This window comes from Triticum dicoccoides, chromosome 5B, assembly GCF_002162155.2.
Source record: "Triticum dicoccoides isolate Atlit2015 ecotype Zavitan chromosome 5B, WEW_v2.0, whole genome shotgun sequence".
NCBI classification, from domain to species: Eukaryota; Viridiplantae; Streptophyta; class Magnoliopsida; order Poales; family Poaceae; genus Triticum; species Triticum dicoccoides.
The window spans coordinates 399,797,765-399,821,377 of record NC_041389.1 but is presented as its reverse complement, the minus strand read 5'-3'; positions in this window follow the sequence as shown (position 1 = coordinate 399,821,377).

The window sequence follows — 23,613 nt, the reverse complement described above, 5'->3', positions numbered from 1 at the left end:
GAGGTGAAATTTTTAGGGGTTGTAGTCACATTCCTTGTGAACATTCACATTTTTATCCGAATTTTATGACACATTTATGAATGTCTTTTTTGAACTTGAAGCACCGGGAGTACCTCAAGGATGGGAGTACATGATACTTTCCCCATCCGCTGGAGAGGCAAAAGAGGGTCCAATACAGTCACAAGTTTTTATTTGCGGGAGACCAAAAGGACAACTTACTCTTTAGTTTTCCTATATATGATTTTAATTTGAGTAAAAAAAAGTTTCGATATAAACTCTAGTTTTTGTCATAACCGCCAAGCTAATTTCTTCTTTTAAAAAATTTGCCAATAGAAAGATTCCTAAATTCTGTGCCAGGAATATACTACATGCCAACAGAACAATGACTTGAAATAAGAGCCAACGCGCCAGACATACCCTTATTGTCGTATTAGCAGCAACCACCAAAATGAACTAACTATACCAGCATATCCCTATCTCATCGTATTAACAACAATCACTAAGATGAACTGACTATATCAGCATACCTCTGTCCCATCATATTAACAACATCGCCACATAGACTAACTGGTACGTCACATATTTCTTTGCACGAGAACTCATAAACTACACCATATAACTTGACAATTGACACCCGACAATTGAAATAGGCACCACCTCCTATTTACTAGACTTTGTCTACAATGCAGTATCATATTACCTGTTTCAACTCTAAATCTAAGAGGAATAATTAGTACAAGCCAAAGGTGTTGCATTACAGACAATGTATTGTGATATATAATATTGCGGAGAAGGAATGACTAAGTGTAACATTTAATAAGCTGATAATGCTTTGGCAGTCAATAAGGGTATAATGGGCACCGAAGCTCACAGGCCACTAGAGCATGGTGTTCATGGGAAGAGCATTACCCACTGCAGCTTGTTGTCACAGAAGATGTATCCATGCAAGCGGAAGCACGCCATGCTAGTGACCGTTGGATCAAGGAGCACGAGGGTAGTCAATGTCACAGACAGAATGGTCATGTCCCCTTGCTTACCCGAGAGAAATTTGGGAACTAGGAGAAAATAAAATAGTTTTTATACCAAACTTTTATACATATTTTTTTAACTTTTTTATCACACTACAATATTAAGGAGTATACATTTTACTATTTAGCCGGTATAGTTAACCCATAATTTAGTCGGTATAGTTAACCAATGTTCTTTGGCATGGTTGTAATGTATATCGCTGGTCACTTTGTTTATGCTAACCTTAAATTAAGTATGTAACATGAATCATCTTAGAATTATTTTTGTGACAATTCCACAAATTATATAGTGGGCTAGAACATATTTGTATGTATATGCATATGGTCATTTATAATTTACATTCATTAAATATCATGTTAGAGATTTCTAGTGTATTATTAGGTGTGCATATTTATAGAACTTTGTAGAGTCTAAATTTTACCGTTTACAAATATGTCACAAGTTAGAATCAATAATAAGTTTGACATATGCATGTTGCTAAAATATCACCGATGAACATAAACATACCGCCAATTCAGTTATGCATGCACGCATTACATTTCCATGATTATACCAAATCTTAAAATAAGGTTTGGAACTTCAAAGAGAGGAGTTATTTTTACAGAAATGCGTGGCCTCACCTGGCTGATAAGTGGATGCTGTTGGAAATATGCCCTAGAGGCAATAATAAAATGATTATTATTATATTTCCTTGTTCATGATAATTGTCTATTGTTCATGCTATAATTGTATTAACCGGAAACCGTAATACATGTCTGAATACATAGACCACAACATGTCCCTAGTGAGCCTCTAGTTGACTAGCTCGTTGATCAATAGATGGTTATGGTTTCCTGACCATGGACATTGGATGTCATTGATAACGGGATCACATCATTAGGAGAATGATGTGATGGACAAGACCCAATCCTAAGCATAGCACAAGATCGTGTAGTTCGTTTGATAAAGCTTTTCTAATGTCAAGTATCATTTCCTTAGACCATGAGATTGTGTAACTCCCCGATACCGTAGGAGTGCTTTGGGTGTACCAAACTTCACAACGTAATTGGGTGACTATAAAGGTGCACTACAGGTATCTCCGAAAGTGTTTGTTGGGTTGGCACGAATCGAGACTGGGATTTGTCACTCCATATGACGGAGAGGTATCTCTGGGCCCACTCGGTAATGCATCATCATAATGAGCTCAATGTGACCAAGTAGTTAGTCACGGGATCATGCATTACGGAACGAGTAAAGTGACTTGCCGGTAACAAGATTGAACGAGGTATTGAGATACCGAGGATCGAATCTCGGGCAAGTAACATACCGATTGACAAAGGGAATTGCATACGGGATTGCTTGAATCCTTGAGATCGTGGTTCATCCGATGAGATCATCATGGAACATGTGGGAGCCAACATGGGTATTCAGATCCCGCTATTGGTTATTGACCGGAGAACGTCTCGGTCATGTCTGCATGGTTCCCGAACCCGTAGGGTCTACACACTTAAGGTTCAGTGACGCTAGAGTTGTTATGGGAAATAGTATGTGGTTACCGAAGGTTGTTCGGAGTCCCGGATGAGATCTCGGACATGACGAGGAGCTTCGGAATGGTCTGGAGGTGAAGATCGGTATATTGGTCGAAGGGTATTGGAGTCCGGAATTGTTCCGAGGGTACCAGGTGATGACCAGCGTGTCCGAAAGGGGTTTCGGAGGCCCCGGCAAGCGTTGGGGGGCCTTATGGGCCAAGGGGAGAGGGCACATCAGCCCACTAAGGGGCTGAGCGCCCCTCCCACCCCATCTCACGTAACCAGGAGAGGTGGGGGCACCACCCCTAGGGCAGCCGCCCCTCCCGGCTTAGGGGGCAAGTTTCCTAGGGGGTGGGGGTGCCCAAACCCATCTAGGGTTTCCCCTGTGGCCGCCGCCCCCCTAGGGAACCCTTGGGCGCCTCCCCCTCCTCCCTTCCCCCTATATATAGTGAGGGAGAGAGATGGCAGCCGCACCCTTCCCCTGGCACAGCCCTCTCCCTCCTCCAACACCTCCTCCTCCTCCGTAGTGCTCGGCGAAGCCCTGCCGGAGAACCACGAGCTCCATCACCACCATGCCGCTGTGTTGTCGGAGTTCTCCCTCAACTTCTCCTCTCCCCTTGCTGGATCAAGAAGGAGGAGACGCCCCCGGGCTGTACGTGTGTTGACCGCGGAGGCACCGTTGTTCGGTGCTTACATCGGATTCGGCCGCGATCTGAATCGCTTCGTGAACGACTCCACCGACCGCGTTCTTGTAACGCTTCCGCTTAGCGATCTTCAAGGGTATGAAGATGCACTCCCTATCTCTCTCGTTGCTAGTCTCTCCATAGATTGATCTTGGTGATGCATAGAAAATTTTGAATTTCTGCTACGTTCCCCAACAGTGGCATCATGAGCTAGGTCTATGAGTAGTTTCTATGCACGAGTAGAACACAAGTTGTTGTGGGCGTTGATTTTGTTCAATATGCTTACTGTTACTAGTCCTATCTTGTTTCGACGGTATTGTGGGATGAAGCGGCCCGGACCAACCTTACACGTACACTTACGTGAGACAGGTTCCACCGACTGACATGCACTTGTTGCATAAGGTGGCTAGCGGGTGTCTGTCTCTCCCACTTTAGTCGGATCGGATTCGATGAAAAGGGTCCTTATGAAGGGTAAATAGCAATTGGCATATCACGTTGTGGTTTTGGCGTAGGTAAGAAGCGTTCTTGCTAGAAACCTATAGCAGCCACATAAAAACTTGCAACAACAATTAGAGGACGTCTAACTTATTTTTGCAGCATATGTCGTGTGATATGATATGGCCAAGAAGGATGTGATGAATGAAATATATGTGATGTATGAGATTGATCATATTCTTGTAATAGGAATCACGACTTGCATGTCGATGAGTATGACAACCGGCAGGTGCCATAGGAGTTGTCTTTATTTATTGTATGACCTGCGTGTCACTGAATAACGCCATGTAATTACTTTACTTCATTGCTAAACAGTTAGCCATAGTAGTACAAGTAATAGTTGGTGAGACAACTTCATGGAGATACGATGATGGACATCATGATGATGGAGATCATGGTGTCATGCCGGTGACGATGATGATCATGGAGCCCTGAAGATGGAGATCAAAAGGAGCAAAACGATATTGGCCATATCATGTCACTATTTGATTGCATGTGATGTTTATCATGTTTATGCATCTTATTTGCTTAGAACGACGGTAGTAAATAAGATGATCCCTTATAATAATTTCAAGAAAGTGTTCCCCCTAACTGTGCACCGTTGCGACAGATCGTTGCTTCGGAGCACCACGTGATGATCAGGTGTGATAGATTCTAATGTTCACATATAACGAGTGTAAGCCAGATTTACACACGCGAAACACTTAGGTTGACTTGATGAGCCTAGCATGTACAGACATGGCCTCGGAACACAAGAGATCGAAAGGTCGAACATGAGTCGTATAGTAGATACGATCAACATGAAGATATTCACCGATGATGACTAGTCCATCTCACGTGATGATCGGACATGACCTAGTTGACTCGGATCATGTATCACTTAGATGACAAAGAGGGATGTCTATCTGAGTGGGAGTTCATTAGATGAACTTAATTATCCTGAACATAGTCAAAAGGTCTTTGCAAATTATGTCGTAGCTCGCGTTTTGGTTCTACTGTTTTAGATATGTTCCTAGAGAAAATGTAGTTGAAAGTTGATAGTAGAAATTATGCGGACTGGGTCCGTAAACAGAGGAATGTCCTCATTGCTGCGTAGAAGGCTTATGTCCTTAATGCACCGCTCGGTGTGCTGAACCTCGAACATCATCTGTGGATGTTGCGAACATCTGACATACACGTTTTGATGACTATGTGATAGTTCAGTAATGGTAAACGGTTTAGAATTGAGGCGCCAAAGACGGTTTTTGAAACGTCACGGAACATATGAGATGTTTCAAGGGCTGAAATTGGGATTTCAGGCTCGTGCCCACATCAAGAGGTATACGACCTTCGACGATTTTCTTAGCCTGCAAGCTAAGGGAGAATAGCTCAATCGTTGAGCATGTGCTCAGATTGTCTGAGTACTACAATCACTTGAATCGAGTGGGAGTTATTCTTCCAGATGAGATAGTGATGTTTCTCCAAAGTCACTGGCACGAAGCTACTAGAGCTTCATGATGAACTATAACATATCAGGGATAGAGATGATGATCCTTGAGCTATTCGCGATGTTTGACACCGCGAAAGTAGACAAGAAGGAGCATCAATTGTTGATGGTTAATGAAACCACTAGTTTCAAGAAGGGCAAGGGCAAGAAGGGATACTTCATGAAACGACAAAACAGTTGCTGCTCTAGTGAAGAAACCCAAGGTTGAACCCAAACCCGAGACTAAGTGCTTCTGTAATGAGGGGAATGGTCACTGAAGCAGAACTACCCTAGAGACTTGGTAGATGAGAAGGCTGGCAAGGTCGACAGAAGTATATTGGATACACATTATATTAATGTGTACTTTACTAGTACTCCTAGTAGCACCAGGGTATTAGATACCGGTTCGGTTGCTAAGTGTTAGTGACTCGAAATAAAAGCTGCGGAAGGGAGACTAGCTAAAGGTGAGATGACGATATGTGTTGAAAGTGTTTCCAAGCTTGATGTGATCAAGCATCGCATACTCCCTCTACCATCGAGATTGGTGTTAAACCTAAATAATTGTTATTTGGTGTTTGCGTTGAGCATAGACATGATTGGATTATGTCTATCGCAATACGGTTATTTATTTAAGGAGAATAATGGTTACTCTGTTTATTTGAAATAAATACCTTCAATGGTCTTGCACCTAAAATGAATGGTTTATTGAATCTCGCTCGTAGTGATACACATGTTCATGCCAAAAGATATAAGATAGTAATGATAGTACCACCTGCTTGTGGCACTGCCATGTAATTCATATTGGTATAAAACGCATGAAGAAGCTCCATGTTGATGGATCTTTGGACTCACTCGTTTTTGAAAAGTTTGAGACATGCGAACCATGTCTATTGGTATATACGCATGAAGAAACTCCATGCAGATGGATCGTTTGGACTCACCTGATTTTGAATCACTTGAGACATGCAAATCATACCACATGGGCAAGATGACTGAAAGGCCTCGTTTTCAGTGAAATGGAAGAAGAAAGCAACTTGTTGGAAGTAATACATTTTGTTTCGTGCAGTCCAATGAGTGCTGAGGCACGTAGTGGATATCGTTATGTTCTTACTTCACAGATGATTTGAGTAGATACTGAGTATATTTACTTGATGAAACACAAGTCTGAATTATTGAAATGTTCAAGTAATTTCAGAGTGAAGTTGAAGATCGTCGTGACAAGAGGATAAAATACCTATGATATGATCATAGAGATGAATATCTGAGTTACGTGTTTGGTACACAATTAAGACATTGCGGAAATTGTTTCACAACTAATGCCGCCTGGAACACCATAGTATGATGGTGTGTGCGAACATCATAGCTGCACCCTATTGGATATGGTGCATACCATGATGTATCTTATCGAATTACCACTACCGTTTATGGGTTAGGCATTAGAGACAACCGCATTCACTTCAAATAGGGCACCACGTAATTCCCTTGAGATGACAGCATATGAACTATGGTTTAGAGAAACCTAAGCTGTCGTTTCTTGAAAGTTTGGGGTTGCGACGCTTATGTGGAAAAAGTTTCATCCTAATAAGCTCGAACCCAAAGCGGATAAATACATCTTCATAGGACACCCAAAACAGTTGGGTATACCTCCTAATTCAGACTCGGAAGCAAAAGTGATTGTTTCTAGAAGCGGGTCCTTTCTCGAGGAAAAGTTTCTCTTGAAAGAATTGAGTGGGAGGATGGTGGAGACTTGATGAGGTTATTGAACCATCACTTCAACTAGTGTGTAGCAGGGCACAGGAAGTTGTTCCTGTGGCACCTACACCAATTGAAGTGGAAGCTGATGATAGTGATCATGAAACTTCGGATCAAATCACTACCGAACCTCGTAGGTTGACAAGGATGCGTACTGTTTCGAAGTGGTACGGTAATCCTATCTTGGAGGTCATGTTGCTAGACAACAATGAACCTACGAGTTATGGAGAAGCGATGGTGGGCCCGAATTCTGATGAATGGCTCGAGGCCATAAAATCCGAGAGAGGATCCATGTATGAAAACAAAGTGTAGACTTTGGCAGAACTACTTAATGGTCATAAGGCTATTGGGTACAAATGGATTTTAAAAGGAAGACGGACAATGATGGTAAGTGTCACCATTAAGAAAGCTCGAATAGTCGTTAAGATGTTTTCCGACAAGTTCAAGGAGTTGACTGCGATGAGACTTTCTCACTCGTAGCGATGCTAAAGAGTCCGTTGGAATTATATTAGCAGTTACTGCATGATTTATGAAATCTTGCAGATAGGATGTCAAAACATTGTTTCCTCGATGATATTCTTGAGGAAAGGTTGTATGTGATACAACCAAAAGGTTTTGTCAATCCTAAAAGATGCTAACAAGTATGCAAAGCTCCAGCAATCCTTCTAAGGACTGGAGTAAGCATCTCGGAGTTGGAATATACGCTTTGATGAGATAATCAAAGATTTTGGGTTTATACAAAGTTTATGAGAAACTTGTATTTCCAAAGAAGTGAGTGGGAGCACTATAGAATTTCTGATGAGTATATGTTATTAACATATTGTTTATCAGAAATGATGTAGAATTTCTGGACAGCATATAGGGTTATTTGAAAAATGTTTTTCAAAGGAAAACCTGGATTAAGCTACTTGAACATTGAGCATCAAGATCTATAAGGATAGATCAAAAAAGCTTAATAGTACTTTCAAATAAATACATACCGTGACAAGATTTTGAAGGAGTTCAAAATAGATCGGCAAAGAAGGAGTTCTTGGCTGTGTTATAAGGTGTGAATATTGAGTAAGACTCAATACATGACCACGGCAGACGAGAGAGAAAGGACGAAGGTCGTCCCCTATGCTTCAGACGTAGGCTCTATAGTATGCTATGCTGTGTACCGCACCTGAAGTGTGCCTTGCCATGAGTCAGTCAAGGAGTACAAGAGTGATCCAGGAATGGATCACAGGACAACGGTCAAACTTATCCTTAGTAACTAGTGGACTAAGGAATTTTCTCGATTATGGAGATGGTAAAAGAGTTCGTCGTAAAGGGTTGCGCCGATGCAAACTTTGACACTAATCCGGATGACTCTGAGTAGTAAACCGGATTCGTATAGTAGAGCAGTTATTTGGAATAGTTCCAAATAGCGCGTGGTAGCTGCATCTAGGAGATGACATAGAGATTTGTAAAGCACACATGGATCTGAAAGATTCAGACCTGTTAACTAATAACCTCTCTCACAAGTGAGATATGATCAAACCTAGTGGGTGTTGGATTCATTACAATCACATAGTGATGTGAACTAGATTATTGACTCTAGTGCAAGTGAGAGACTGTTGGAAATATGCCCTAGAGGCAATAATAAAATGGTTATTATTATATTTCCTTTTTGATGATAATTGTCTATTGCTCATGCTATAATTGTATTAACAGGAAACCGTAATACATGTGTGAATACATAGACCATAACATGTCCCTAGTGAGCCTCTAGTTGACTAGCTCGTTGATCAATAGATGGTTATGGTTTCCTGACCATGGACATTGGATGTCATTGATAACGGGATCACATCATTAGGAGAATGATGTGATGGACAAGACCCAATCCTAAGCATAGCACAAGATCGTGCAGTTCGTTTGCTAAAGCTTTTCTAATGTCAAGTATCATTTCCTTAGACCATGAGATTGTGTAACTCCCTGATACCGTAGGAGTGCTTTGGGTGTACCAAACGTCACAACGTAACTGGGTGACTATAAAAGTGCACTACAGGTATCTCCGAAAGTGTTTGTTGGGTTGGCACGAATCGAGACTGGGATTTGTCACTCCGTATGACGGAGAGGTATCTCTGGGCCCACTCGGTAATGCATCATCAAAATGAGCTCAATGTGACTAAGTAGTTAGTCACGAGATCATGCATTACAGAACGAGTAAAGTGACTTGCCGGTAACGAGATTGAACGAGGTATTGAGATACCGACGATCGAATCTCGGGCAAGTAACATACCGATTGACAAAGGGAATTGCATATGGGATTGCTTGAATCCTTGACATCGTGGTTCATCCGATGAGATCATCATGGAGCATGTGGGAGCCAACATGGGTATCCAGATCCCGCTGTTGGTTATTGACCGAAGAATGTCTCGGTCACGTCTGCATGGTTCCCAAACCCGTAGGGTCTACACACTTAAGGTTCGGTGACGCTAGAGTTATTATGGGAAATAGTATGTGGTTACCGAAGGTTGTTCGGAGTCCCGGATGAGATCCCGGACATGACGAGGAGCTCCGGAATGGTCCGGAGGTGAAGATCGGTATATTGGACGATGGGTATTGGAGTCCGGAATTGTTCCGGGGGTACCAGGTGATGACCAGCATGTCCGAAAGGGGTTTCGGAGGCCCCGGCAAGCGTTGGGGGGCCTTATGGGACAAGGGGAGAGGGAACATCAGCCCACTAAGGGGCTGAGCGCCCCTCTAACCCCATCTCACGTAACCAGTAGAGGTGGGGGCGCCACCCCTAGGGCAGCCGCCCCTCCCGGCTTGGGGGGCAAGTTTCCTAGGGGGTGGGGGCGCCCAAACCCATCTAGGGTTTCCCATGTGGCCGCTGCCCCTCCCCTAGGGAACCCTAGGGCGCCTCCCCCTCCTCCCTTCCCCCTATATATAGTGAGGGAGAGAGAGGGTAGCCGCACCCTTCCCCTGGCGCAACCCTCTCCCTCCTCCAACACCTCCTCCTCCTCCATAGTGCTTGGCAAAGCCCTACCGGAAAACTATGCCCCTAGGTCTATTCAACGTATTTCCTAAAACCCTAAATACATTGATGCAATTTATTTACTTTTATTCTACTTTGCAATTTATCTATCTACTACTATCATTTTTTTGAATATCTACTACTATCATATTTAATCCTTGCAATTAACGAGTACAAGGAGATTAACAACTCTCTTGCCCTTGTTGTGTGCAAGTATTTGCTCTTGTGTGTGTAGGTACTGTTGACGGCTGTTTGCGTGAATATCCTATTGGTTTGATAAACCTTGGTCCTCTATCGAGGAAAATACTATCCGCTACTACATCGCTTCACCCTTCCTCTTCGGTGAAAATCCCGCCGCAGCTCATAAGTAGCATGAAACCAACATGAGTTCGACTACACAACCAATTATCAACACCTGCACACACCAATACAACACTACCTTGGCCACCAATGAAACTAACGAGGTTTTCGAGATCACTAGTTTTGCTAGTTACAAGGCTTAAAAATACAAGTATGGGAAGATTTAATCGCAGCAAGAAAGTAAAAGCAAGGAATTAAAAGAAATTGTTGATTGGTTTAGTATCTAGGGTTTCTTCTCCTCCAGTCGGTGGGGCCACTTTTCCACCCCGCCTCTGATGTCCTTTTACTATGGAGGTGTGCAGGGACCCCAACCCTTCGCCATCGGGAGGGATCCCGCTTTCGTTCTTGTTTGGTTCAGGGTCTCGATTGGGGTTGTTTGGGGCGGCGAGGACCCTAGTAGGAATAATATCTCCCGCGTTTGATCCCTGTATCGATGGTGCATCTAGCATCGTCGGAGGGCGTGTGGTGTGTGTCTCCATCGGATATCATGAGATTTGCTCGGTGTTGATCTTCAATGGATCCGTTTGGATCCAGTCTTCGGTCGTGTGTCTACATGTTTGATCCTCCTGATCTATGCCTCGTTTCATCAGTGATGGTTGTTGTTCTGGTGTGCTGGTCCCATGGGGCCTTAGCACGATGACTTCGTGACTGTCTACTACACCAACATTTTCCCGACTCTGACGAGGGAGGGGCGATGACAACATCACACCTTTGGCTTGCTCTAATCTTGTAGTCGTCGCTAGGTGGTCCACAGACCTGGTTGTAATTTTTGTTACTTCTGGTGTACTCTATACTGTCATGAGAGATGATGAATAGATTGAATATTTCTCCCACAAAAAGGTATATGTCGTAGTCTTTCTTGTGAAAAGGACCTAGATCTATTATAAAAGTTCACTAGAAGTACAATGCACCCCAAACATAATGAACGAGGTTCCTAGACCATCAAACGACGTCTACCACCGCCAGAACGAGTTGTCGACATGCCGCTATCATCGCTCCCTTACCGGAGCCTGCCTGACCTTATCGTTGACAATTGGAAAGTCTTCGTGCACATGCTCTTGGAACCAGCGCCCTAGAGTCGCAATTGTCGTCGTTGAACCCTTGAACCGATCTGAAGCATGTGGCACTAGATCCTAAGGAGACGACCAAAATTGCCGCACACGCACTGTGAGTAACCCTAACCTCACGGTCCTAAGGAGACGACGGAAATCTACGCTGGATCTCCGTCAACTCCATGCCAATGGACGAACTCAAGGAGGATTGATGCTCAAAAGACCAACATGATGATGAAGCGTAGTCATCCACCTAAGCATCGCCCATGCGACTATTTAAAAAATCCTGGCCTAGACTACTAGCCAAAACCAAAGCACCAGTATCCCCCTCCCCGCCGCTGGAGCGTCAGGCAGAGGAGAGAAGAATTCACAGGCTCACCAGCGGAGGATGTAGGGGAGGAGTATGTCCTAGCGGCCGCTATGCGAGAAGGCATGAGTAGATCATGATGTCTGGGCATATGTCATAGTTGTCATTGAAGGGGGCAAAATCGCACAAAATTATTGTTTTTACAGAATTATATACATAGTGTATCATATTAAAAAATGATGAGAAATATAATCCTTCAGAATTATTATAAATCCGTTTTGAACCAAACAGACCCAAAGGACAAGTCTGAATGCTCCATCGCTCTCGGTGACAACACCATCATCCCACCTTTGGCGCGGTGGCGCTACCAAAATTAAATCAATTTATATAGTAGTACCGCTACATTAGACAATTAATAAAAATAGCTTTTGTAAACAGGCCAAGCTGCCCACTGCATCGAGTGGTGTCGCGCCTACCACGTTGTTTTCCCTTCGAATTCACATTTGCCTACAATGGGATTAGCACTATGGTTAGACATAATGATGGGTCCCCGCAAAAAAAACATAATGATGGATGGATTTGAACATCATCAATTTAACCATGGTCGAAATATTTCCCCGGGAAAAAAACATAGTATAATATTGTACTCCCTCCGTCTTAAATAAATGTCTCAAGTATAGTATAACTTTATACTAAAGTTAATACAAACTTGAAACACTTATTTAAACATATTCATATAGCAGAAGCTGCACCCTGCATGCATCATTAATGTGTAAACGGTAAAAACTTGAACTTGCAAAATAATACAAAACCAGCGAACTCCCTGCAGGAACAATATGAAACTACAGTCAGCAGAGGTTATACATACGTCCTTACGAAAACACAGGATAAAGTTTATTGGAGCACAAGATCATCTTTATGAAAAGCTAAATAAAGCTATTGTGGTGCTCATTTGTATTTCTATCGGTGCTGACATGTGGAAGGTTCGTCAAATCTAATATTTGCACCACAAAGATATGATTCCTGCTTGTAGTGGAGCAGCCAGTGCTAATTCCCAAGTCGGCATGAATTTGTGCTTTCCCAGAATTGCTAATACACCTATCATTTCGTCCATTTTCTAGTGTAGGGAGGGCAACATCCATCATCTCGATTAACTTTTGAGGGCCTCTTTTTTTTGCGGGGGGAAAGGAAAATCTCATTACTTAAGATGGTGCATCATCTTTGCACAAGTTCACAATTTCGTCTGTACCTCCTCCTAACCACACTGCAGTCCGAGGAGTACAACGCCCGTAGGCAATTAGACTATGACTAACTTTATTTTTGGTACGGCTAATAAGAGTAACTGAGATCTCCCTATCAACTTTTAACATCTCCTGAATTTCACTCACAATGGTCATATGCCTCGACCGGTTCCGTTCAGTGGCCTGTTAATTCGAAAAAAAAAACACTTTTGAGGGCCTCTTCATTTGCGGGAACTCTACCGACTGTTTGACACTACAGAAAAACAAAACAAAACACATAGGTTTAAGTGGATGAAAATTTCCTTCAAACTAGAGTACAAAATAGGGCTCCGGCGGACAGTGGCGGGGAGGGTATTCTTGGTGCCTCGGATTAGATAAGTAGGGTTTTGGTTCTCGCAAGGTCGACGCTCGGACAGATGGCATCGTTTCTTCTTCAAGTCAGTCTTATAGGCTCTGGTCCCCCTCAAGTTTGTTCGTCGGGATGGATTAGATGGAGCTCCGGTGTAGATTCCTGCCAGCTCCTCGGAGCGACGAGGTTATGGTTTCTCGTCATGCGTACACAACAGCGATATTTGGTGTCAGGTTCTTCAGATCGATTCAAGGATTCAATGGCGACGACTGCGGCTCCCGAACGCTGGTCCTTATGAACACGTGCACGAAGACTTTCCGGTTGTCATCACAAGGTCAAGCCGGCTGAGCGGCGACAACCATTGCCGTTGCCAGAACGAGCCGCTAACAAGTGATGTATATGCATATGATAATGTAAACAAATTGGACAGCCCAAAATTTTAGCCGCCAAGTGATGCAAATTTGCATCACCTCTAACGGTTGCCCAAAAACCAAAATGCTGCAGCACGAACCCAACCACCATGCTACAACTTCCACGTTGCCTGACCATCGCCGATCCTGGCCGATTCGCACTGCCACCCACATTCCGGCGACCGCCCCCAGTCACGCCACCACCCCGCCGCTTGTTCCTGTCGGCCAAGAAAACCGCAGCGACCCCTACTGATGAGGACATCAATACCATTGTTACACCCACAGCCCCTACTGCTATACATACTGGTCCAATTACTAGAGCTCGCGCACGCCAACTAAATTACCAGGTACTTTCATTTCTTGGTAATGATTCTAATGTTCATGAGAATATGATGCTGCCTAAATTGGATACATTTGTTTTGCTTACAAATGAAGGGCCTAGCTTGAAGAAGGATGAACATTGGAGCAAGAGAAAGCATGGAGATGATGACATGCACAAGGGGAACAAGAACAGAGTTACGAGTGATGATTTCAGGTCTTTGAAGCCACCATAACGAGTGCATGAAGCCTTAGACGAAATATACAAGATGCCACTTCATAAATTTCGTCCAGAGGCTATTATAGGTGTTGCGTCACCTTTTTATTGGGCCAGGTCCATGTAATTTCGAAATACATTAGTATAGGCTATTTTTAGAGTCCGTATGTGTGGGGAAACAAGAGATAGGGCTGATTTTGGACCCCTCCACCAAGGGCCACGAAATTCCCCCTCTCTTCCTCCATATATACAGCCCTTAGGGCACCATTTAGACTTTGGGGTTTTGTTTAGATTAAAGTTCACCATAGCTGCAATTTCGCGTACTTCGTTTGTGTTCAACGACCAGACAAAGGCGTCACAGAACCCCACCTTGATCAATAAAGCTTTCATCTTATATTCACAATATCCAGATTGCAATCTCAGTTTCTTGCTTGTTCTTCGTTTGCTCGCAGGAAACAGACCCTCGTGGTCAGGTTGGTCGTGCTCCGGCGTGGTCAATAACCTCTCGGAGTTGGTTTAGTGATTGCTAAGGCGCGACGTCCACGCACGTTCGTAGTCGGATCGTCAAAGTCGACTTCCACCAAAGCGAAATCCATCATCTCATCGAAAGACGGGACACCTTTGCCTCTATCAAGTGGTATCAGATTTCCAGGTTGCTTGGTGAGATTTTACAGTTTTTCGTAGTTTAGATCGAGTCTGTTCTTCATACCTATAGTCCATGAAAAAAGCCACAAAAAATTAGGGTTAGTTCATCATATCCGAACAAATCTGAGCCTTTGCATAATCTTTTTAGGGTTTTGCTTTGTTGAATTTGCGGTTGCATCGTCGTGTCTAGTTTCTGGTCTTAGCGTCTAGTCTTTTAGAGTTTCGAGTTCTGGTCATAAGTTGTCATGCCGCCATCGCACCATCATCATCGCCCCTGCTACCTACCACCACCGCTCCGAATCCGTATCCATATAACACCATACTCCGTGTCCATATACCACCACTGATCCATATCCATATACTACCACCGCTACCACCACCGCTGCCATATACCACCATCATATATCCACCACCAATCCGAGTTCCTTGCATATTAGGTTTGTTTTCGAGATCCATCTAGTTTCCGATTCGTGTTTCCTTGCCTGAGTAGGTTTCGCAAAAAAAAGAGTCCGGAAACCACCCTCCGTTTAGGCCCAAAATTTTCCGAAAACGCACTTGTCAAAAAAAATTCTGGCTATCCTATTTTTAGGTGTTTCTAAGCGTATTGAGACAGTCGCTGTTATAGAAAGTTTTTTTGACCCGTTTCCAGTTTTTGGGTTCGGGCAGTCGAAAAAAAAATTGGTCGAAAAAAAAAGAGCAGAGTGTGCTTTTCCCTTGTTTACGTGCAGCGCTGTGATTTTGTTAGTGTTCTAGGCTCGCGTCTCTAGCACGGTCTAGCCTAGGACCAGCATAGTACCGTCGTTGAGCGTTTATTCAACTTTGCATCTCTGAATTGATTATTGCTGACCCTTTTTGCTACCATATTATAAGCCTTCCCAGCTCCACATACATCTACATCGTGCGTTTGACTCTCCCTGGTAATCGCTCTATCCAAGCTTTGAGAGTTTTGACTACAACGGTTCCCGGTCACCGCCTGCTGCTGGGTAAGAACTCGTAAGAATTTGAGATTTGCTTGACGGATTTGTGACACCCACTACCACCTCTTGTTAGTAGTCTGTAGGATCATATTCTGTGTGTTTCTATTGCTGCTAACCATGCCAGGATCACAAGCCGACGAGACTGACTGGGAGAAAATGACGAATAAGGATTTGCATGATAAATTTCAGCAAATGATGAGTGGACAGGTGCAAGATGTGTTAAACAGATTTGAAGAGGCCATGGAGAAGATAGATGGCATGGAGAAGACGTTCAAAACAAAGCTCGATAACAAGTTTAATGAATTTCTCGCGCGTCTTCCACCATCACCACCCGCTGCACCTAACGCACCTCTCCAACAACAACAACAACGGCTACCTCCTCGTCGCGAAACAGACTTCGCCGAGCAAGCCGTGTCCCTCTTGCGTTTGGCCAAACTGTTGGTGCTGCTGTTGATACTTTTGTGGCTCCTGCTGCTCATGCAGAGGAGGATGATTATGTGGGAGATTACGAGGATGAGGTTGATCAAAATCAGAACTACGTGCAACCACCTGCACCACAACCACCAGGTCGTCCACATGCAAATATTCGCAATGGTAGGCCTGCACCACCACCTCAGGTATGAGATGATGTCCATATTCCTAAACTGAAATTGAATATTCCACCATTTGAGGGTAGATATGTTCCTGATATATATCTTACTTGGGAGTTAGAAACTGAACAACGATTTACATGTTTACAATATCCTGAGGAGAGACGGGTTGCTGCTGTTGTTTGTGCTTTCACTAGTTTTGCATGTGTATGGTGGTCTGAACATTGTAGATTATATCCTATTCCAACTACTTGGGCTGCTTTGAAAACTGCTATGCGTGCGCGTTGGGTTCCACCATATTATCAACGTGAATTGCTTCAAAAATTGCAGCGTTTAAGACAAGGAAAAAATTCTGTAGAAGAATATTATCAGGAATTACAAACTGGCATGATTAGATGTGGTATTGTTGAGGAGAATGAAGCTATGCTTGCACGTTTTCTGGGTGGATTAAATAGAGAGATTCAGACCATTCTAGACTATAAGGAGTATACTAATATCACTCGTTTATTCCATCTTGCTTATAAAGCTGAACGTGAAGTGCAGGATCGACAAGCATTGGCGCGAACTAACTTTTCTGCAGGCCGACCTTCATCATGGACACCGCGTGCATCTTCTACTTCAACTGCACCAGCACCTCAATCAGGTGCCTCCTCCAGCCGTGATACAAGAAAACAGGCACAACTACCATTATCTGCCAAGAGCGCACCTGCTGGGCCTGCACAGAGTTCTTCTTCTTCCATGGCATCAACAAGGCACACAAGTGATATTATTTGTCGTCGTTGTAAGGGAGGAGGTCATTATGCGAGAGAATGCAAATCTCAGCGTGCGATGATTGCTACCGAGGATGGTGGATATGAGTCCGCTAGTGACTATGATGAGGAGACTTTGGCTCTTATTACACGTGAAGAACATGGTGGAGATGATTCTGATCATGAGACGCAATACATGGCTCCTGAAGACGCTGACAGGTATGAATATTTAGTTGCTCAACGTGTTTTGAGTGTGCAGGTCACACAAGCTGAGAAAAATCAGAGGCACAATTTGTTCCATACCAAGGGAGTTGTGAAGGAACGTTCTGTGCGCGTCATCATAGACGGAGGTAGCTGCAACAACTTGGCTAGCATGGAGATGGTGGACAAGCTTTCTCTCACCACAAGACCACATCCACATCCTTACTACATCCAATGGTTCAACAACAGCGGCAAGGTTAAGGTAACATGTACTGTTCGTGTGCATTTTAGTATCTCTACATATGTTGATTATGTTGATTGTGATGTGGTACCTATGCAAGCATGTTCCTTATTACTTGGTAGACCATGGCAATTTGATAAAAATTCTGTACACCATGGTAGAAACAATCAGTATACTCTTGTTCATAAGGATAAAAATATTACTTTGCTTCCTATGACTCCTGATTCTATTTTGAAAGATGATATTAATAGAGCTAATAAAGCAAAACAAGAGAAGAATAAGAGTGAAAATCAGATTGTGGCAAAAGAATTTGAGCAACAAATGAAGCCTAATAATAAACCATCTAGTGTCGCTTCTGAAATTAAATTGAAAAGTGTACGTTTATTTGCCACCAAATCTGATATTGATGAGCTAGATTTCAGCAAATCTGTTTGCTATGCTTTTGTGTGCAAAGAGGCATTATTTTCATTCGAGGAAGCCTTCCTCTTTGCCTCCTGCTGTCACTAACATTTTGCAGGAGTTCGCTGACGTCTTTCCACAAGACGTGCCACCGGGATTACCGCCTATTCGAGGGATTGAGCATCAGATTGACTTAATTCCCGGTGCTTCACTGCCAAACCGTGCGCCATACCGTACCAATCCAGAGGAGACGAAGGAGATTATGCGTCAAGTACAAGAGCTTCTCGACAAAGGTTATATACGCGAATCCCTTAGTCCTTGTGCTGTTCCTATTATTTTAGTGCCGAAAAAGGATGGTACATCACGTATGTGTGTTGATTGTAGAGGCATTAATAATATTACTATTCGTTATCGTCATCCTATTCCTAGGCTAGATGATATGCTTGATGAATTGAGTGGCTCTACAATATTCTCCAAAGTTGAGTTGCGTAGTGGATACCATCAAATTCGTATGAAATTGGGAGATGAATGGAAAACAACATTTAAAACTAAGTTTGGATTATATGGGTGGTTAGTCATGCCTTTTGGGTTAACTAATGCACCTAGTACTTTCATGAGATTAATGAACGAAGTTTTACGTGCTTTCATTGGACGATTTGTGGTAGTTTACTTTGATGACATATTGATTTATAGCAGATCTTTGGAAGAACATTTGGAACATTTACGTGTTGTTTTTATTGCTCTACGTGATGTACGTTTGTTTGGTAACCTTGGGAAGTGCACCTTTTGCACCGACTGAGTATCTTTTCTTGGCTATGTTGTTACTCCACAGGGAATTGAAGTTGATAAAGCCAAGATTGACGCTATTGAGAGTTGGCCGCAGCCCAAAACGGTCACACAAGTGAGGAGTTTTCTTGGCCTCGCTGGATTCTATAGGCGTTTTGTGAGAGATTTGAGCACCATTGCTGCACCTCTCAATGAGCTTACAAAGAAAGATTTGCCTTTTCTTTGGGGTACCGCACAGGAAGAAGCCTTCACGGTATTGAAAGATAAGTTGACACATGCTCCTTTACTCCAACTTCCTGATTTTAATAAGACTTTTGAGCTTGAATGTGATGCTAGTGGAATTGGATTAGGAGGTGTGTTATTACAAGATGGCAAACCTGTTGCATATTTTTCTGAAAAATTGAGTGGGCCTAGTCTTAATTATTCTACTTATGATAAAGAATTATATGCTCTTGTTCGGACTTTAGAAACATGGCAACATTATTTATGGCCCAAAGAATTTTTTATACATTCTGATCATGAATCTTTGAAACATATTAAAAGTCAAGCTAAACTGAATCATAGACATGCTAAATGGTTTGAATTTATTGAGACTTTCCCTTATGTCATTAAACACAAGAAGGGAAAAGAAAATGTTATTGCTGATGCATTGTCTCGTCGCTATACTATGCTTTCACAACTTGACTTCAAAATATTTGGTTTGGAGACCATCAAAGATCAATATGTGCATGATGCTGATTTTAAAGATGTAATGCAGAATTGTAAAGAAGGAAGAATGTGGAACAAGTTCGTCGTTAACGATGGATTTGTGTTTCGTGCTAACAAGCTATGCATTCCAGCTAGCTCTGTTCGTCTTTTGTTGTTGTAGGAGGCGCATGGAGGAGGATTAATGGGACACTTTGGCGTGAAGAAGACGGAGGACGTACTTGCTACACATTTCTTTTGGCCAAAGATGAGATGGGATGTTGAGCGTTTTATTGCTCGCTGCACTACATGTCAAAAAGCTAAGTCACGACTCAATCCTCATGGTTTATATATGCCTTTGCCTGTACCTAGTGTTCCTTGGGAGGATATATCTATGGACTTTGTTTTAGGTTTACCTCGAATAAAGAAGGGGAGGGATAGCATATTTGTTGTCGTGGATAGATTCTCGAAAATGGCATACTTTATACCATGTCATAAAAGCGATGATGCTGTTAATGTTGCTGATTTGTTCTTTCGTGAAATTATTCGCTTGTATGGTGTGCCAAATACTATTGTTTAAGATCGTGATACTAAATTTCTTAGCCACTTTTGGAGATGTTTATGGGCTAAGTTGGGGACTAAACTGCTTTTTAGTACTACTTGTCACCCCCAAACTGATGGACAAACTAAAGTAGTCAATAGAACATTGTCTACTATGCTTAGGGCTGTTTTGAAGAATAATAAGAAAATGTGGGAGGAATGCTTGCCTCATATTGAATTTGCTTATAATCGTTCATTGCATTCTACTACTAAGATGTGCCCTTTTGAAGTTGTGTATGGTTTCCTACCTCGTGCACCTATTGATTTGTTGCCTCTTCCATCTTCGGAGAAGGTTAATTTTGATGCTAAACAACGTGCTGAATTGATTTTAAAAATGCATGAGTTAACTAAGGAAAACATTGAGCATATGAATGCTAAATATAAACTTGCTGGAGATAAGGGTAGAAAACATGTTGTGTTTTCACCTGGAGATCTTGTTTGGTTACATTTGCGTAAAGATAGATTTCCTGATTTGCGCAAATCAAAGCTAATGCCACGTGCTGATGGTCCCTTTAAGGTGTTAGAGAAAATAAATGATAATGCATACAAACTTGAGCTGCCTGCAGATTTTGGGGTTAGTCCCACTTTTAACATTGCAGATTTGAAGCCTTATTTGGGCGAGGAAGATGAACTTCCGTCGAGGACGACTTCATTTCAAGAAGGGGAGGATGATGAGGACATCAATACCATTGTTACACCCACAGCCCTTGCTGCTATACATACTGGACCAATTACTAGAGCTCGCACACGCCAACTAAATTACCAGGTACTTTCGTTTCTTGGTAATGATTCTAATGTTCATGAGAATATGATGCTGCCTAAATTGGATACATTTGTTTTGCTTACAAATGAAGGGCCTAGCTTGGAGAAGGATGAACATTGGAGCAAGAGAAAGCATGGAGATGATGGCATGCGCAAGGGAAACAAGAACAGAGTTACGAGTGATGATTTCAGGTCTTTGAAGCCACCATAACGAGTGCATGAAGCCTTGGACGAAATATACAAGATGCCACTTCATAAATTTCGTCCAGAGGCTATTATAGGTGTTGCGTCACCTTTTTATTGGGCCAGGCCCATGTAATTTCGAAATACATTAGTATAGGCTATTTTTAGAGTCCGTATGTGTGGGGAAACAAGAGATAGGGTTGATTTCGGACCCCTCCACCAAGGGCCACGAAATTCCCCCTCTCTTCCTCCATATACAACCCTTAGGGCACCGTTTAGACTTTGGGGTTTTGTTTAGATTAAAGTTTGCCATAGCTGCAACTTCATGTACTTCGTTTGTGTTCAACGACCAGACCAAGGCGTCACAGAACCCCACCTTGATCAATAAAGCTTTCATCTTATATTCGCAATATCCAGATTGCAATCTCAGTTTCTTGCTTGTTCTTCATTTGCTCGCAGGAAACAGACCCTCGTGGTCAGGTTGGTCGTGCTCCGGCGTGGTCAATAACCTCTTGGAGTTGGTTTAGCGATTGCTAAGGCGCGACGTCCACGCACGTTCGTAGTCGGATCGTCAAAGTCGACTTCCACCAAAGCGAAATCCATCATCTCATCGAAAGACGGGACACCTTTGCCTCTATCACCTACCACCGTTGCGGAAGCTTGGAGCGCCGCTATCAATTCCAACCGATTCCGGCCATTCCCTTGCCCCCTCCACTGCCTAAGATGGTCGCCGCCGCACAACCGTCGGCCGCCGAGGTCGATGAGCGGTCGGGCGACCTCCAATTGACCGACCCGACCATCGCCGAGCCACTAGCCCCATTCGAAGCTCTCGTCGCCGAAGTTGGCCACACCCACTCGGGGGGGATCATGGTCCCTTTTGACTCCTGCCCTAGGTTACCTGGCGACTATCTCAACCCCCATGACCTTCGTAGGCCGAAATTGAGCTCGGCTCTCGGTGGCCATCAAATTTGCTTCCTGGCCTCCCACTGCTGGATATCATGTTTCAATTGCTTTCCAATTTTACATTACCAAATTATTCATCATCTGGAAAAGCAACATCATCCACGGTGTCCAAAATCTTATATCTCCCACCTAATGAATCCCTTTGGTGATCCGATAACGGATAGCAGAAAGGTTCCTGCCCTTTTTCTCAAGGAGTGACCCTGAGTTATTGAACCCACGAGAGAAAGTGCACTTTTGACAAGGGTTTCTACCAAGCTTTAGCGAGAGTATTAATTTTTAGTTTTTAAACTAGATCATAATCAAGTTGCTACTGGAACACTTACAATAAAAACAGGCATGGGTACGAGGACTTAATTTGTACAACCATATGTTTGTGATCGGGATCATCACGATCTTAATTTGTGGTATGAAAGGCACCCGTTAAGATGTGCTTGCAACGACTTGAAGTGGGGGATGTGTCCAAATTACGTCTCGACCGGAATGCACCATGCATCAAGTGTCAGTTGTCCAGCCGTAGGCCCTATTCATGGCACGGGGTTACCAAGATAAAACAGACAAAAGCATTGGCATTTAAGGATCCAAGTATGATTACAAAAGGGGACAACCAGAGAGGAGGAGAGGGATTTCAGGAGAGGAGGAGAGCTAACCCTTATCAGGGTCCCTTGGTTCAGATCGTGATCCAACTGGATGCCAACGTCATCCCCACTAGCCAAAGGCATCAGTGACCTTGCTAGCTGGGGGCGACGACGACCTGGCCTCAATGCGGTCTTCCAATTCGACTAGCAGGAGCAAGTCCATGTTCGAGAAACTACAGTGTTTCTTTCATCTTCAATCAGTGTAAATGTCCGAGAAAATAAAGATTGAGATAATTTTTTGAGCTATGGGCCACTTGGTTATGCTTGTGGGTGCATTTATAAACTATTTCGCTACAAATACAATTGAAATGCCATATAATATCTTATTAACTGTATAAAGCTACAGTGTCACCATTCCATTCCATCTCATTAACCAAACACTGAAATGTCATCGTGCCATTCCATCTATCGTCCTCAACCAAACACACGAACGGAACCGACCCATTCTGATGGAATGGAACCATGCCATTACATTCCACTTCATTCCCCAACTAAACACACTCTTACAAACGCACCCCACTGCTAAGGTAGGACCCAATCGTCTTTGGAGTACTTTGTGGATGGGGCTGGGGGCGAGCTGACTTGCGGGTACCACCTGCCAGGTCACCAATGGTAGCTTTATTTTGAATGTTGCTCTGCACTTGTGCTGGTTTAGTTTTGACAGTAGTAGCTTCCGCCTGAATATTGTCCTACAGTTGCGCTGGTTCAGTTTCGACAGCTTGCTTCAGCTTACGGTGTTCTGCTTCTGCATGTTTGGCTGCGGCATGAGCTTGATGCTTCTCCAAATGATGTTGCATTCGGGTTGTGACATTCCTCCCCTCTTGATGAGCAGCTTGCCCCCAAGCTGCCGCTCGAGGAAACTTTGCGCGTAGGTCTGCTGTGTTTTCCCAAGTAGCGAGTTCAGGAGACAAACCTGACCATTGTATCAGCGATTGCTGAATAAGATTGGCACCTCGACGACATGTGCAAGTGTCCAATATAACTTTAGGTGATGTCCCAGCTGCATCTGCAGGT